The sequence below is a fragment of the Talpa occidentalis genome, unplaced genomic scaffold (genome assembly GCF_014898055.3).
Source record: "Talpa occidentalis isolate TD23 unplaced genomic scaffold, MPIMG_talOcc4v2.1 talOcc4.12, whole genome shotgun sequence".
NCBI classification, from domain to species: Eukaryota; Metazoa; Chordata; class Mammalia; order Eulipotyphla; family Talpidae; genus Talpa; species Talpa occidentalis.
In genome coordinates this window covers 68964232-68981944 of record NW_023601212.1, presented here as the reverse complement: position 1 = coordinate 68981944, position 17713 = coordinate 68964232, and positions in this window count along the sequence as shown.

The window sequence follows — 17713 nt, the reverse complement described above, 5'->3', positions numbered from 1 at the left end:
CAAACACAGATGGAAAATGCACACAGAAAATGCACGCAGAGGTCAGGAACAGACGCACCTGCTGAGGCACACACAAAGGCAGTTACGGGAAATGGCACAACTCCAAAAAACAGGAAGAGACAGACGCAAAGGGGGAGGAAAATTACAAGGAGCTGAACTAGATTTTGTGGTATAAACTGAAGACATTGCTTGCTTAGTTTGACTGTGGTCATCAAAATAAAATAGCCTGTTTACACGCAAGAGCTTCCCAGAAAGTTAATGCTTTCAGTTATTTGTTCTCTTAAATCAGTCCACACTTGAACTCCACTCGAACTTGCGAAATTTACAAGTTTCAAAAGAAGACTTACTGGTGTGAAAGGGGGAGGAGGAAGAAAATTCTGGTTTTGGCTTTAGACTAACAGTTGCTAGCTTGAAGCCACTTTTTTCTAAAACTCTATTTCCTCATATGTAAGTGAGGAGACTGACTAGAAATTATATCTAGCTTTCCCACGTTAAACAGTCTGCAGCTGTGAATGCTGGCTTTTAGTGGTGATTTCTATACATTGCAAATGTAATAGTCTTTGTCTCCTAAAATTTTAATGAAGAACATGGGGCAATTTTGGGAGCAGTGGAACAAAAATGTTCAGGTGACTTTTCCCAAGATGTCCAGAGCAAGCTTTTCCCTATACATGTCACCTTGCCTAGTGGAAATACTTGCAGATGCCCAAATCAGACCACCCTAAAATTCTCACACCTGGTCTCCTCAAGATACCCCACTCTGGCATAAAGAGTATTTTGAGCTCAGAACAGTGAGATCCCTTGAGGCTGAGGAGAAGGCTCTGTACTTGCTTACGTCCTTTCCTCTCTCCTAATTGAAGAGAGATGGTCAAGTCTTACACTTCTGCCCTTTTTCTATTAGAGAAGCAGCCACTGCTCCCCCTGGAGTTGTAGGTTTATCAGTGAACATGACCTCTTTATCATCTTTAGGGGCCTCGCTGGTGGCACAAGGGGTTAAGTCTCAGCACTACCATGCTATCGGCAGCCACTGCAGCCTAAGTTTGAACCACTGGCCAGGGAGCTGACCCACATGGTGCAGCAGACCTCTCCTGCCTTGAGGGCTGCTCCCCTCAGCAGTGTATTTCAGTCAATCCACCTGTTCTGCTCCCCACTCTGTCTCTGGGGAATCCTTTCACCCTCTGCACCTTTGGCCTGTATCCCAGTTCTTGTATGCATAAATAAATAAATCTTAAAAAAAAAAAAAGAGGGTCTCCCCGGTGGTGCAGCAGGTTGAACGCTGTGCTGTGAAGCTGCCCGCAGCCTCTGCAGCATGGGCTCGATTCCCCACTGGCCAGGGAGCAACACACATGGCACAGCAGACCTCTCCTATCTCGCCCGCTGCTCCCCTCAGCAGTGTCTTTGGTCCGTCTGCCTGTTCTGCTCCCCGCTCTGTCTCTGGTGAATTCTCTCACTCTCCTGCACCTCTGGCCTGTACCCCAGTTCTTGTATAAATAGATAAATCTTATTTAAAAAAAATTTCATCTGACATGTGATCTCTCTCTCTCTTTCTCTTCCCCACCCCCCTCCCTTGGGTCCCTCCAAACAGGATAAACATCCCCAGTTTATGCATTATTCTTCAGAACATACAGCCATATAAATTCTCCATATATGGATCATTAAATTGATTGTTTTCCCTTTGCTAACAAACTGATGCTGTTTTTATTACTCTTCCAGTCTGAGAAAAATGATTTGTGCCCTGAGAATTATTTATCAGGCCTTTATATTTTTCTTGTTAATTGCCTATATAGTAAAAATATCTCTTTCAGAGGGTGTAATTTTTAAAAATATTTATTTTTGCAGTTTGCATTTAGTAGTTTATTTTGGGTTGGTCTTATATTATTGGTTGGTTTTATAAAAGTTTTATGAGGATCCTTTTCTTTCTATATTCTTCTAAGCTTAGAAATCTTATGCTTTTAGAGAATTTGATAAGTATTTATTAGTTCTGTCATATTCTGGGTTTGCTATAGTTTAATTCTCATGGCTCACTCTGCTCCTTCTGAAATGTACTTGCATGTGGTGAGAGTAGTCATCTGTCTCTAATGTTGCCTTATTAAAAGTGGCTTATTGATATGTCCAAGCCTCTGCCTCTTAGCTTCCTTTAAAAAAAAACTATGTCAAAACTACATCACATTAAATTTACTATGGAAACAATTTTAGAATGTACAGTTCAATTGTATTAGTTTACTCCCATTGTTTTGCTGCAGATCTTTGGAACTTTTCATCTTATAAAACCCAAACTCCATAGCCATCAAACACTACTTCTCCCTCTCCCCTCTTCCCAGTCCTTGGAAACCACTTTGCACTCTCTGTTTCTGTTGTTTTGACTATTTTAGATGGTTATGATGTAAGGAATCAAATGCCACAAAGGACATTTTTTGCCCTTTGTGGAAAAAATACTGGATATATTTTTTTAATTAATTATTTATTTTTTTAATTTAAATTTTATTTTTATATTCCCCATACAATTACAACCCCCTTATTTGACACCAAGCCCTCCTTTCCCCACCCCCCAAACCCCCATAGAGTGTCTCTGGTTCATAGTTGTTTGTTGATTTTGATATTTTCTTTCTTATAGTTATTCTTTTTCCTGGCCCCTTATTTAAGTTTTCTAGATTCCTGCTATGAGTGAGACCATCCGGTATTTTTCTTTTTCTTTCTGGCTTATTTTGCTGAGCATGATCCCTTCCAGCGCCATCCATGTTGCTGCAAATTGCATGTGTTTATCTTTCTTGAATGCTGAGTAATATTCCATGGTGTATATGTACTACATCTTCTTGATCCAGTCATCTATTTTTGGGCATTTGTGTTGTTTCCAAAGCTTAGCTATTGTAAACAGTGCTGCTATAAACATAGGGGTGCAGGTGCTCTTTGGAATTGATGTTTCTGTGTCCTTTGGGTCAATACCTAGGAGTGGAATTGCTGGATCATATGGAAGTTCTATGTTTAGTAGGTCCAGAAATCTCCACACAGCTCTCCATAGTGGTTGGACAAGTTTGCGCTCCCACCAACAGTGCAGAAGAGTTCCTTTTTTCTCCACAACCTCGCCAACATTTGTTGCTAGTTTTTTTAATATGTGCCATTCTCACTGGTGTGAGATGGTATCTCATGGTAGTTTTGATTTGCATTTCCCTGATTACAAGTGATGTTGAACATTTTTTCATATGCCTGTTGGCCATTTGCATTTCTTCTTCAGAGAAGTTTCTTTTTAGCTCTTCTGTCCATTTTTTGACTGGATTATTATCTTTGTTTTTGTTGAGTCTCTTCAGCTCTTTGTAGATTTTTGTGATCAGTCCTTTATTATTAGTGTTGTGTGCAAAAATATTCTCCCAGTCGGTGGGGTTTCTCTTTGTTTCTGTTATTGTCTCTTTTGCTGTGCAGAAGCTCTTTAATTTGATGTAGTCCCAGCTGTTTATCTTTGCCTTCACTATCACTGCTTTGGGTGATGTGTCTATAAAGATGTCTTTGATGTGCATATCATGTAGTGTTTTGCCTATATTTCCTTCTATGTATTTTATGGTTTCAGGTCTTATGTCTAGTTCTTTAATCCATTTTGAGTTGGTTTTTTTGCATGGTGTTAGGTAGTAGTCAAGCTTCATTCTTTTGCATGTAGCGACCCAATATACTGGATCATTTTGCTTAGTATATCCTCAAGTTTCATGGCATGTGAGAGAATTTCCTTGTTCTTTTTAAAGACTATATAATATTCCATTGCACATATATCACACTTTCATCATCTGTTCCTCTGTTGATGGATTTTTGTATTGTTTCCATATCTTAGCTACTATGCACAATGAACACAAGAGTATAGCTATCCCTTTCAGATAATGATTTCATTTTCTTTGGATGTACCCAGATGGTAGTTCTCTTTTTAATTTTTTTGGGGAACTTCCTTAATTTCCCCCCCAAAAGTACATCAGTTGACATTACCACCATCAGTGCACACGAGTTCCTCTTAGTGACCTAACTGGGCTATATGGTCACTCTCAGAAACCAGACTCTACTTACAAGATTTTTTCCACAAAGGAAGCCCTTTATTAATGTGTGCTGCCACCATGGGAGAACAGAAGTGAGTATAGTTAATATTTTAAGGAAACCATTTCTTCAAGTGGTGAAGGAAAGAAAGAAAGGAATGCTGGAATATGGGTGTGGGGCAAGTTTCTTCATTCTCAGGTCCAGGAGGGGGGGCACTGGGCAGTCTAGGGACAGTTGATCACAAAATATTGATGCATTTTTGGAATAATTGCTCTCTTAAACATTACTAATTTAAAATAGCTGAGGGTAATTATCAGGCACTGATATTATTGGCATCCTGGGAAGAAACAGACATATTTTGTTAAACATCAGGCAACCCATCACACAGCTCTAAGGTTGTGATTGTAAGAGGTCAGGCTTACCACTGATTTCTCTGCCACCTTGCCAACACTTGTTATTTCCCGTATTTCCTGTATTTTAGATAATTGTCATCCTGCTGGCTGTGAGTTGATTTCTCATTGTGATTTGATTTATATTTCTCTAATGATTAGTGATGCTGGACATCTTTTCATATACCTGTTGGCCACCAATGCATCTTCTTTGGAGAACTGTGTATTCAAGTCCTTTGCCTATTTTTATACTGGGTTATTGATTTCTGGGTTGTTGAATTGTTGAAGTTTGGTTTCCCCTCAAGAAATGATATAAAAATATAAAGTACTTGTCCTGTTTTTTCATATTCCAGGCTTCTGCATGTACTTTCTCATTTTGTCTCGACAGAGGCCAGTAGAGAGCGGCAAACTGCCTACTTGTCTATGCCCAGAAGGGAAAAAAATCAATCAACAACTTGACCTCAATGTCAAGGCACCACAATAAAACACAACCTTGTCTTATGTGTTCATGAATGGACAAGATCTTTGTGGATGCAGGACAGCCCCCAGAGAGTCAGGAGGAATTTTTCCCTGTGCAACTTATTGGAGGTTTTATGGAGAAGGGCTTTTGTCTGAAACAGTATGAGTTGGCAAGATATTTGGCTCTTTTCTTTCTTCACAGAAAATAGCTTGGGAAGCACATGGCAAGTTTGGGGCAGAGCAAGAAGTTTGGTAATGGTGGAGCATAGGTGGGTGGGACAGCAGTGATAGAAACACTTCAGATGCTGTATCTACCCGAAGTGGTTAGATGTCATCTTGAAGGGCTAAACATCATCCTGAGGCCAATGGGAAGCCCCTGAGGGATTTTTGAGCAGAGCAGTGATCTGATGTGTTATGTATTTGTTTGTGTGTTTGTTTTTACTCTTTTTTTTTTTAGTATTTATTTTATTTATGCATACAAGAGCCAGAGATGCGGGAGTGGGGAGTACAGGCCAGAGATGCGGGAGGGGGGGTGATGGTGGTGAGAGGATTCACCAAAGACAGAGTGGGGAGCAGAACAGGCAGATTGACCAAAGTACTGCTGAGAGGAGCAGTGGGCGAGTAAGGAGAGGTCTGCTGCGCCATGTGGATTGCTCCCTGGCCAGCCAGGGGATCGAACTCGTATTGTGGGGGCTGCAGACAGCTTCATAGGTTGCGTCTTAACCCCTTGTGCCACCAGGGAGGCCCTTGTGTGTTTGTTTTTAATTGAAGTCTATCTTAGTATTGTTAATTTTTAAAAATTTTTCCAGGTCAGTGGGTCTGTAGTGATACTTCATTGTGTTTTAATTTGCATTTCCCTGATAAGAGATGACTGGAATGTCTTTCATGTACTTATTTGGCCATTTTCATGTCCTCTTTTGTATGTCTGTCTAAACTTGTTGTTCTTTTAATTGGATTTTTTTCTTATTGATTTCTAGGAATTCTCTATATTCTCTAGATAAGAATACTGATATACCTATCACAAATATCTATTAGTCTATGACTATTCACTTTTATTTATTTTTTTGAAAATCAGGATGATTGAGTTCTTTTTTTTTTTTTGTTAGAGATTTATTTATTTATGCATACAAGAGCTGGGGCACAGGCCAGAGATGCAGGGGGTGAGAGGATTCACCAGAGACAGAGTGAGGAACAGAACAAGGAGACTGACTAAAACACATTGCTGAGGGGAGCAGTGGGCAAGACAGGAGAGGTCTGCTCTGCCATGTGGGTGGCTCCAACTCATGCTGAGGCCTCAGATTGCCCCACATAGTGCCACGGTGCTTAACCCCTTATGTCACCAGGGAGGCCCAACTATTCACTTTTAAATGATGTCTTTTGATGAACAAAAACGTGACAAGTCTTAGTATAAACAATATAGGAGACAGAGCAGAATGAAGGAAGACTGAGGAAGACAAGTCAAGATTCTTTTTCAACAATTTAGGATATAAATAACTAGGATGTGAAATAATAATAATAACAGCAAGCACTTACATAAATATTCTGTGTGCAGGTACAGTTTTAAGTGCTCCTATTTATTAAATCCTCACATCAACCCTGTGACATAGCTGTATTATTCTTTTCTTTATTTTTACAGATCAGTAAATCAAGGGTAAAGAGATGAAATACTTGCTCAAGTTTGTCTGCTGCTAATAACTGACAAGAGGGAAAGAAATTGGAGAGAACTGGGCCTCCCCGGTGGCACAGTGGTTGAGCACTGGGTTGCGAAGCTGCCCGCAGCCTCTGCGGCGCCGGTTCGATCCCCAGCTGCTCCCCAGCCACTGGAGGAGGGTCCCACATGGTGCGCAGACCTCTCCTGCCGCCCGCTGCTCCCCTCAGCAGTGTACTTCGGTCCTTCTGCCTGCTCTGCTCCCCGCTCTGGCTCTGGTGAATTCTCTCACCCTCCAGCGCTTCTGACTGTACCCAGTGCTTGTATAAATAAATAAATATATATTTTTTAATAAATAAATAAAGATTCTAAACTTAGAATCAATCCTCTGGTCCATTCCTATCCTTAAAAAAAAAAAAAAAAAGAAAGAAATTGGAGAGAACTAATTGATTGCATAGGAACAATGAAGGAGAGTAAGAGGCCTAGGGTGACTTAAGGATTTTGACTTGGGAAACTGCATATGACTTTAGGGGTCACAATATAATTCATTACAGGTCCCTCAAACTCCTTGTGAAGAGATTTCCAGCAGAGGTGGGATGCCTCCCACATCTTAGCCTGGAACTCCTTTGACCCTTATTAGAGTCAGCACTTGAAGCCCAAGGAATATCTCCCTTTCATAAAAAATAAGAGCAAAACCTTCAATTAATAGAGAAAATTATTTATCGTCAATATCTGGCCTTCTCCATGACTGGATAGTGGACAGTTGATGAGCCTTGTGTTGTTCAGTTCAGGTGTCCTTATTCCCTGCAGGTGAATCCTGAAGGCCCAGACCTGTGATCTGCATCTCTTCTCAGGAATGACAGCCTATACCCTGCTTCTGAGTGTTACCCCTACTCTTTGCACAACTCTGTAGTCATGGAGCATGTCAGGAGGTGTGGCAGGTACTTCACTCTTAACAAACACATCAGATTTCTAGTAGGGAACACTCAGGTCTCTCATGGTCACACTAACCACTGCAGAGTCCATGACTAGCAAAGCAGCCCTGCTCTCACTCAGGGCACAGTCACAATTTCCCCATGGTGCTGACGTCATCTGAGGTCCTCCACTTGTCTCTCCAGGAGAAAGGGCATGTCTTTCACAGAACACTGCTGACATGGCCCAAGTCTATTCCTTAGTTATGTTTGGGAATGTGTGTTATAATTTAATGAACCAGAGGCACTTGGTGTCCTAGGCAGTCACACCCATGGGCTCATTCTTTACAGAGCAGTCAACTGTAAAAGCCCGAGGACAAAATTGCTGATTTCCAGCAAGAATTAGGTGCTATCTTGTAATCAGGGAAATGCAAATCAATACTACAGTGAGATACCATATTACACCAGTGAGAATGGCAAAATATTAAAAAAACTAGCAACAACAAATGTTGGCAAGGTTGTAGAGGAAAAGGAACTCTCCTGCACTGTTGGTGGGAGCGCATACTGGTCCAACCACTATGGAGAGCTGTGTGGAGATTTCTTGACCTACTAAACATAGAACTTCCATATGATCCAGCAATTCCACTCCTAGGTATTTACCCAAAGGACACAGAAACATCAATTCCAAGAGCACCTGCACCTCTATGTTTATAGCAGCACTGTTTACAATAGCTAAGCTTTGGAAACAACACAAATGCCCAAAAATAGATGACTGGATCAAGAAGATGTGGTACATATACACCATGGAATATTACTCAGCATTCAAAAAAGATAAACACATGCAATTTGCAGCAACATGAATGGCGCTGGAAGGGATCTTGCTCAGCGAAATAAGCCAGAAAGAGAAAGAAAAGTACCGGATGGTCTCACTCATAGCAGGAATCTAGAAAACCTAAATAAGGGACCAGGAAAAAGAATAACTATAAGAAAGAAAATATCAAAATCAACAAACAACTATGAACCAGAAACACTCTATGGGGGTTGGGGGGCAGGGAAAGGAGGGCTTGGTGTCAAAATAAGGGGGTTGTAATTGTATGGGGAATATAAAAATAAAATTTAAATAATAAAAAAATTATAAAAAAATAAAAAATAAAAGTGAACTCAAGCCTGTGGATGAGAGGGTTCAACTTTGGGGAAAAAAAAAAAAAAAGAATTAGGCGTTAGGAAGTCCCCGTGTCTAGCTGTTACCTGGTTGCAAGTAATTTCTTCCTAAGTCCACTTACCTTGATTTTGTTCTTTGACCAAACAGTCTCCTTCAGATTCTGGATATTCTTTCCTAGGACCAAACAAATTAGTCCAGTGAATGACATGTAGGTTGATACCAAACAGAAGAGGCTCAAGCAGGGAAAACAGTAAGAAATTTAACTACTTTGAAACAAAATCAATTTGTACACATCCTCATATTTTGTTAGTGAGAAATCAGAGCCTACACAAGACTTCAAAAGAGTGACTTCTACCTCTGTATATGATCATTAATTACAGTCATATCTGTTGATTGTCAGGGTAATACACGAGTGAAAGTTGCCTGTAAGCTCAGTGCCATTGCTGGTACCAGTGATTGTGTAAAGAAACCAAGGGAAAGGAATGACAAAAATGCATGCCTGGTGCATGTTTATTTTCCAGCCAATTCTGGATTTATAAACACTTGAAATATCAAGGACCAATTAATTCATTTGAGGCCAAATTAATTCAACTTGAGGCCAAATAATATGAGAATTATTTAATAAAATCATTCAATTCCTTTCATCTCCATCTCCTGATGTCAGTGTGTTTGCACAAAAAATGGAACTAAGTATAACCAGCAAAAATAATCTGCATTTCTTGGGCATTATGTAACATTTATTTGTATAACATTTATGTAATCGTCTGTCTCTGTGTGGTTGATGTTATTGGAAATATTTGCACAGATATTCAATTTGACCTCCGCCTGTTGTTCCAATCTCGCTATCCTGTCTGATGATTCACCTGGGCTTCCTAAGAAGTTTCCCCTGCACTGAACTGGGATAACAGAAAAGGCAGAAGATCATAATCTAGACTATAAGTTTACAGCATTCTGTCATCTGAACATATTCTAAGTCTGCCCTCTTGTCCTTATTTTTGTCCATATGTCTTGTCACTACCCATATGGCCTGGATTTGTCTTGAAAGATCAAGTTAGACAGCATTAGTAGGAGGCCTTTATAATTTTGCAAAGGCAGCTACAAAAGGCACTTCATTACCCTGTAAAACTGTTCCTGCCTCGGAATTCTGCCACCCTGTGGAAATGCTGTGTCAGTTGTGAAGATACATTTGCAGAGACTCAACAAGACCTTTTCCACCCACCTGCTGCTTCCTTATTCTTCTTTTTCTAAGTCTCTTTCCAACCTGGAACAAATCCTGCAGCTTCACAATTCACAACATTCCTGTTTTGGAAAAGAAACGAATAAGTTTTTATCCAAATGACTTGAATATGACAATTCATATTCCATGTGCTAATGGATACTTTCTCAGATATGTTTTAAGTCAAGTATTTATATTCTGGTTTATATTATTTATATATTTACTTACAAAATTGAACGATTTCTATGTTTACTTGAACTTGTGGCTGTTCATCCTTAGGTAAAAGACTCCAGAGAGCTATATTTTATGAGGGTTTGTGTGTGTGTGTGTAGTGAACAGAAAAAACTTTGCTAGAAATCTATGTGCCACAGACAGTCAGACTGTGTTGAAGATGCTGTGTTTCACCTAAGATGTCTTTGTCGACATATACTTGGGTTTCCCAAGTTTCTATAAAATATTTTTGAAAGTTTTGCAAGTACTCAGAGGACTACCTGCTCATGTAGTCCAACAGCAGCTGCAGTTGCAACAGTGATGATGCTGGCTAGGATAACAATGTCTGCAATCAACTACCTTTTGAATCTTTTAGTGCGGTGTTTTAAGTAATGGAGCAATTCGTGCATGAATGTGCTAGAAGGGGTCCCTTGCCACGGTTCTTGGAGTTCAACTGGAACCCAAGTGGTTACTGGCCATCTCAGTAAAAAGAATGTGATGTTTGGATCAAGTTTCCAATTTGTCTGATTAATACATTGTTGCAGATAACAATCACTACAAGTACCACGATACATGGAAAATAGAATTAATTACAACCAACATGAACATTTCCTGACAACAAAACATATGGATTAAGCACACAGCAGAAACAAAAATTTCCTTTTGGAAGGTAATGTTCATATGATTATGGTTTCCTTCTTCAGTATGATGAAAGTCGTCCCACACACGTAGGGGTCAGATAACTCATATTTATATTTAGTTTTCTTTTTTAAATTAAAAAAAAATATTTACTTATGCACACAAGAGCTGGGGTGCAGGCCACAGATGCGGCAGGGAGAGGGGGCGGTTAAAGGATTCACCAGAGACAGAGTGGGGAACAGAACAGGCAGATTGATCGAAATACGCTGCTGAGGGGAGCAGCAGGTGAGTCAGGAGAGGTCTACTGTGCCAGTGGGTGGCTCCCTGGTCAGGTGGAGATCAAACTTGTGCTGCAGAGGCTGTGGACTGCCTCATAGTGTGGTGGCTTAATCCCTTGTGCCACCAGGGAGGCCCAAATTTAGTTTTCTTTTTAAAAGTTTTCTGGACAGGTTCCGGAGCTGTTTGTACCAAAGCCAATATTGAAAAAACTACAGTAGGGATTTTCAAACCTGGTTTATGAGCCTCTTTAAAGTTTCACCAATTCATCCCCAACTTTCTGCATCCAAAATACCTTCATCTGGGAACCACAGAGAGAGAGGTCTGAATGACCCAATCTGAGAGCTCATTTAAACTGTTAGTGGAGACGGAGTCTCCACTCTGTTCTAACAGGCATTTTAAAAGGGTTATATAATGATGGTGAGATGAATTCTGCCCCATTTGTTACCCAACCTTGAAAAATTCCCTCTTCATTAGTCGTGACGATAGAGGTTAGCTAGAGAATGCATTTACCACACGTACCTTTCTGAGGTTCCAGGTTTGGGTGCCTGCTTGGGCTCCAGTGCCTGGACAGTCAGACAACCAATGAGGTTCTCTGCTATTAACAAAGACTTGGAGTCTAAATGGATTTGCAGCAGGGGGAGGCTGGGGAGAGAGCCATTGAGAGCAGCTCTGCCTTTCACTCTTCCGTATCTTTTTGATTAAAGATATGAACAAAAGGGCCTCCCCTGTTGGTGCAGCAGTTGAGTGCTGCTACCTGCGAAGCTACCCGCAGCCTCTGCAGTGCCGGTTCGATCCCCGGCCACCGGCGAGGGTCCCACATGGCGCGACAGACCTCTCCTGCCATGCCCGCTGCTCCCCTCAGCAGTGTATTTCATCAGTCTGCCTGTTCTGCTCCCTGCTCTGGCTCTGGTGAATTCTCTCACCCTCCCGCACTTCTGACTATACCCCAGTGCTTGTAAAAAAAAAAAAAAAAGATATGAACAAAAGAAGAAGAAAATAGCATACAATGGTGTTTATGCTTATACAGAATAATAAGTTTCAGCTGGAACAAGATTTTCTAGTTATTATAGAACACACACACAAGCCATTCCATCCTCAGAGAACAGGAGTCAATTCTGTTCTGTTTGCAGAACTTCTTACCTGGGCCTCCATGTGCAGAGTAAATAGATATTCTCAGATGACTACCACTCTCCTAGGGTGACGGGCTGCCAACATAAAAGATCTAAAATAAACAAGAGGGGAATCCTGAAGGTGGCCCCATGGGAGCGCGCATAAAGCAACCCCAAACAGGGGTGAAAGAATAATATAGTAAAGGGACTTATAGGTGGGGAACTAAATGGGCAGTGGCAAGGTTGCGGCAACAGCCTAGTGAGCTGGCTCCTTAAAGGGATGAGCAGGTGGCAGCACTCTTCCCTTAGACTTTCTCTCTGCGTCACCAGCTTCTCCGAGAAGCCCTGACTCATTAGGGAGGATGCAGAGTCGGGTTCCCTGTGACTCTTCCAGCTCATATCCTCCCCATTGTAGTAAGCGACAGGGTGGATGCGTGCGTGGGGACTCAGCACTTCTTTAGTGGGCTGTCTGGTCAGCTTCTCAAGTTTTCAAGGCTGGAGTGTGGCTGAGAGTGGATGGAATGTGGATCACAGGAAGGCAGAGGTTAGATGGAGGTCAGATGTGGAGGTGAGAGGAAGCCTAGGAAGGCTCCAGGTGTACTTTATTACCACTAAGACACTTGCCTGTTTAAAGAGGCAGCAGCCAGATGGTGTTTCCCGCTCAGATGATCTTTCTTGGTCCAGTGGGGTAAACTGTAAACCTTGAATTGCTTCTTGTGTTGGACTGGCTCACAGGCTCTCTAAGTGATGATTGATAATGGAGGTGATGGCAGTGCTTTCAGGTAGAGGGAAATAGTAGGGAACCCATGGTTACTGTGAGGAGAGATCTGGATGAAGGACATAGTTGGCTAAGAGCAAACTGGCCAGCAGGACAATGGTCTTTGGAAGGGCGATTCACAGGTTCTCCAGACTAGGTTTGATTTAAAGTCTTCCTTTTCTGCCATTTCATATGTTTTAAATTTCAGTCCATTGTTTTTATAAATTCCAAGGTGTTGAAACAAACTAAATTCCAACAATAGGTGGGTTGCTGAAACAAGTTTTGGAAGTCTCTGAAAAAGTGCTATGGTATGTTCCAGTGTTCACAGAAACATTGTTTGGAGCACATCAACAAGAGCAAACATTATTGAAGCACATCAACAAGAGTCAGAGAGACTAGACACCAATCTGCTGTCAGTCGTTCAGGTTTCTGCTGAGATGTTCTTCTTCAGAGACTCCTTCCTGACTATTCTGTTTAAAAAGGCAACCCCTTTGCTCCCCCATCCCCACCTAGGATCATCATGTATTTCCTTGCTGTGCTTTATTTTCTTCCCAGTCCTTTATTCTCCTTGGCTTTGTTTCTGTCTATGTTTAGTGTCTGTCCCTCCCCAGGCTTTGTAGCTCCACAAAGGCAGGGACTTTGGCTTTCTGGTTTCCAAGTGCCTAAGACAGGGACCTGAGTTCAGGTGTGTTTGTTGTGCTGGTGAATGGATAAATGAATGACCAAAATTATATAAATGGAAAGTGCTGCCAGCACAGGGTTCTGAGTCGGTTCACGAGTGAACTGGTTTTGTCTGATAATTAAGCAAGATCCCAAAGTCAGCTAAGGGAAAGGTTTTCTGAGTAGAGAAGAGCCTATTCATGATTTGAATTCTATCCATCTGGGGCACTAAACTATGTGCCACCTATGGTGACACCCATTTAAACTTGGGATCTGGGATTCCCTGTCACAATAATGTCCTTGCCTGAGTGAGGAGCTGCCCTGTGAAGGACATTGCAAGGCAGCTGGTGCCCCCTCCCACAGGACTGGAGTCACTGATCCTGGTTTTCTGCAAGGCTTTGGAACGAGTGACAGCACTCTGTGTAATTCCACCATTGATCCCTCTGAATATTCCTGGTTCTTAATCTCTATTCACTGTGGTGCCTCAGGCCAGCCAGCTTCACGTATCTGTTTCATCACCCCTTACATGAAGGCAAATTAATGCTTCCTGGCATCTAAATGGTGTTCTATAGAGTAATTGGTTCATGTTTCAAATCATTTCACTTTTATAAGTGTTACTTATTTTGAAATGGATTCACTCAAAGATACAGAGAAAACGACATGTCCGGAGTACTAAGCTCTAAAGTGTCTCCTTGCTCATTACTCCCCTCCAGCGTCTGCCTGCTCCTAGGAGTTATTCAGTTAGCAGTTTGTTGATCTTTTACTGGGTGCAGTGCCTACTGGATGTTGTCTGAGAGAAAAGAGAGGGTGAAGGCTTTTTCATGCCTTACGAAAGGATCCATTTGTTTTGAGGGGCTCTCTGTAGCGGACCCAGCTATACTCAGCAATAAATACAACTGATTGTATGAACTTGTTTGGGGCTTCCTAATGGAGTCTGAGAGTTTACTCATCTGAAAGGACAGATCCTAGAGGCCATTTCTAACTCACACTTTAAAAAAACCATGAGTACCTCCTTACCCTACAGCCTGAGACAGCTAGAGAGAATCAAGGGCAATAGAATATCCCTTAGCACATCCCTGGATTCGCACAAGGCTGCTTTGTGAAAATAAATGCTTTTGGACCTGAAAGGTGCTTGGGGATGTTGATCCATGTCCTCCTTTTCAATAAAATCTTTATTTCTGGGGCCAGTTTAGGGAATTTTTGTTTTCTTAACTTTCCTAATACAACTTATCAAGATTAAACATTTTTGATGGGCATTTTCAGTGTCCTAGAGAACTATAACTTTGGGAGAATAACTTGGACTCAGAAAACTGTTTGAGTAATTCCTATAAGAAGTCAAATTATGCATAGTGTAAAGCAAGGTAAAGTGTTTTTTGCTGGGCATTCCCATGGTAGGCTGGATAAGCAGACACGTGTTCGGTGGGGTTCTGTGGCCCATGCCATCTCATAGTGTCATGCAAGCCTTTTGTCAGACATCAAGATTGGAATTGCCTTTCTGACCTCCTCAGGAGAATAGGAAGTCAGCAAAATCATATTGACCATGTTAGTCATAACAACTTCTAACACTTATAAGACACAGTGCTAAGACACACTGCTCAAGCTTTATTCATTTTATCTTCACAGTTTCTCTTTGAGGTACTGACTATTAGCCACCCGTCACGGAGGAAGACACAGACACTTAGCTGGGTGAGGCGACTCGCCCTGTACGACATAGCAGCGAGAGGTAGGACTGGGATTTGAACCAAGTCCATCTGACTTTGGAGCCCGAGGCTTCCAGCAACTGTGTGCATGTAGATCCCTCTCACCATTTACATTTTTGGGAAATGAGAGTGAAAGAAGAGTTAAGGATGATGCTACTACAACTTTACTCAATGAAGGGCTGAGATGGGGCAACTGAAAGCTATTTAAGAGGTTGCCTATACTGTATGACTTTTTGCTGTAACATAATGAGATATTAAACTATTATTTACTGTAGGTGAATAAGGAAATTCAAAAGGCTCACAAAAGAAAGAAAAAAGGGATACTTACCACCAACCAATGGCACCAGGAGTTCTGTTTCAAATGGCACTGGCTTTCATGAGCTCCTCCTTCCCTTTTGCCACTCTGACTTGAAGACCTACCAGTCGCATTTTGTGGTGCTTTTGAGGTGTCTAAGGTGTTCCCCATGCTTCTTTTTCTCCACTGATTCATAAATAGTAATTCTCAGAAAATAGTGGATTTGAACTAATGTTCATGGGGAACTGGATGCTTGGGGTGGTGTCTAGAGTGAGGATGGTACCCCAAGAAGTGTGGTATCCACAGAACCAAGAGGGAGGCAAAAATAGGCAGACATTCTAGACTTGTAATTTCTCATGTAATTCATTGCTTCAGCTCATCAGTGTTGGAAATTGAAAAAAGGTGACAAAGTAGAACAAAAAGACATGAATGACGCCTCATAAATCCCTGGGTGATTTACTGGAAAATGAGCAAATGAATTTGCTTTGCCACTTCTATTTTGAGAAGAGCTGACACATGGAAAGGAGGATGAGGTGAGCCAAGCTCAAGGGGGCTATTTGGAACAACCGAAATGTCAGTGCCCGTGGCTTGCTTAGATAAATGACATCATTCCCTGATACACAAACAATGAATGCATCCAGAAACACCCCTGGCATTGGGGCTGCCAACTGAGGTCCTGGGAAAGGTTGTACCTGCTGGTGACAGTCTCTAATGATGACCTCTGACTAGGGAATCAGGAGGCAGGAACTATCTGTAGTATATTTAATAAGTGAGGGTAGTTTGAAATGGGGAAGTGTCTCTGATTTTATGGAAGGTGTAGTTTAACGTATGCTCTGTGTACAAATCATTGCCAGATTAGTGATCTTCAAAGAGGGGGCAGGGAGTGCAATGATACACTGGGGATCAAGAGGAAATATTCTAAGAAACACATTAGTCGATAATATATTTAGTGTATGAGTGGACAGCTACATAGGTCCTGTGTCACAAGGTTGAGGCACATGCTGGCAGGGGTGATCTGGAGGCATGGAGGGCTGGCGGTGGTCCATGTTGAGCCATTGGTCTCAGCATCTTGTGGCCGGCAGTAGCTTTCCTGAACTGGGTTATACAGGTTCATCAATGATAATGTTCCATTTTGACGAAACTAAATTAACCTTCATGAAAGGACTTGTGACTTAAAAAAGATTATTGCCCCAAACCTTGATTGATGATAATATTAATATGGTATTAAGGTAATAATACTTGTTAATAACCAGCTCACAAGAAAGTCTGATCTGACATTTTTATTCTGTGTGAATCTTCAACTGCCCTGGAGAAGTACAAAGCAATGATGATCTCATAGATATATCAAGTTCTTTTCCTTGGTCTGTGTAGAGAGGCACCCACTCCTTTTTTTTTTTTTTTAAAGATTTATTTATTTATCCAAGAACCAGGGTATAGGCCAGATGCGTGGGAGGGTGAGAGGATTCACCAGAGATAGAGCGGGGAACAGAACAGGCAGACTGACGAAATACACTGCTGAGGAGAGCAGCAGGCGACTGGAGAGGTCTGCTGCTCCATGTGGGATTCTCACCGGCCAGCTGGGATCAAACCCACGCTGCAGAGACTGACAGCTTCACAGTGCAGTGCTCAACTGCCTGCACCACCAGGGATGCCCAAGAGGCACCCACTCTTGATACGCCTCCCCTTTGCTAGACCTCTCCTAGAATCTGTTGGTGGCTTCTCCTTTTCATTTACAATATTATTTGACTTGTGAAGTGTGGGTGGTAACAGAGGTTGTCAAACTCACCCATAAGAATGTTTTTTGCATTTTAAATAACCAGAAAATATTTCATAATACATGAAAATTATGTAAAATTTAAATCTCAACATCCTTAGATAAAGTTGCATTGGAACACAATTGCATTATTATTTTTTTACATGTTCTCTGTGGCTGTGTTTTCATACAACAGCAGGGTCAAGAACTTGCAATAGATCAAAAACTGATCACAGTCAAAACTGATCCAGTCAAAAACTGGATTGAAAGATATGTTATAGATGCATAGGATCTCATTTTAATGACTCATAAATATTAAACTCATTTAATATTTATAGCAGATGTGACTTGGCTCCTGGCATCCAACTCTGGTGGAGAATTCCCTTCAAACTTGGATCGAGCCCTCCAGGTCCTTAAGGAGAGGAGTACTTATTGCATATTGGTGATCCATGGCACTTTCAGATTGCACTTTTAAAAGTTTAGTTCAACATGAGAATAAATTGAAGATAGAGAAACAT